Below are 764 nucleotides of genomic sequence, written 5' to 3' on the forward strand. Positions count from 1 at the left end.
GGTGGCGCATGCCCCCAACAACTAAAAACCACCTTTCCTGGCCTCCCCTGCAGTTAGTGTGGTCATGTGACCCAGTTGTGCTGCTTTGGGGTTATGCCTTTCCCTCTGGTGGAACGAGATTGTGACGGCAGGAGCTGGAGCAGCCGTTTTGGATCGTGAGGTGGAAGCCACGAGAGAAGATGGGAAGGCCAAGCCAGAGAGGGGGCCTGGGTTTCTGCACCAGGGAGCCACTTTCTTTATTCTGAATGGCCTGTGTGCAGGCTGTTACGTGAGAGAGAAATACACTTCTATGCTGGCCTTTGTTTGAGTAGCCGTCCCTGTATCTTTTCTTACGCACTGCATCATGTAAAGTGGCCAGGGGGATATGCATCCACTGCCAGCTTATGCTGGGATGGTTTGAGTTAAAAATGTTGGCTCCTATCATCAGGTAGGATAATCCTTATCTGTTCCTCCTTTTGGAGGGCAGATTGGAACACGATGATTGGAGATTCGTGATGATTCGTGGTTAACGTCTCTGCGTGATCAGGACTTGTAACACCCTGATCGCAAAAAAAAAAAAAAAAAAATGTTGGCTCCATGACCCAAGTCTGGGGGCACCTCTTAAAGAGACAGGCAGTCACCCCGGCTCCAGGGGAGCAGTACCCAGCCATGCTGCCAGATGGAGAGAGGGATCTTCAGGATTAAGATGCTAGCAACAACAAAACACCAGTTTCCACGAGTCCCCACTAGAAGCGCCAAGGACAGACTCTCCGGACCCCAAGTGC

General features: G+C 51.3%; 1 non-coding gene across 1 annotated transcript; it reads left to right on the forward strand.

Moving 5' to 3' along the window:
- Positions 1–420: 420 nt before the first annotated feature.
- LOC132233946 (U8 small nucleolar RNA) lies at positions 421–558 on the forward strand. Its single transcript, XR_009452792.1, has one exon. It is a non-coding gene; the product is annotated as a U8 small nucleolar RNA (small nucleolar RNA).
- The last annotated feature ends 206 nt before the right edge of the window (positions 559–764 follow it).

This window comes from Myotis daubentonii, chromosome 4 (assembly GCF_963259705.1).
Source record: "Myotis daubentonii chromosome 4, mMyoDau2.1, whole genome shotgun sequence".
Taxonomy (NCBI): Eukaryota; Metazoa; Chordata; class Mammalia; order Chiroptera; family Vespertilionidae; genus Myotis; species Myotis daubentonii.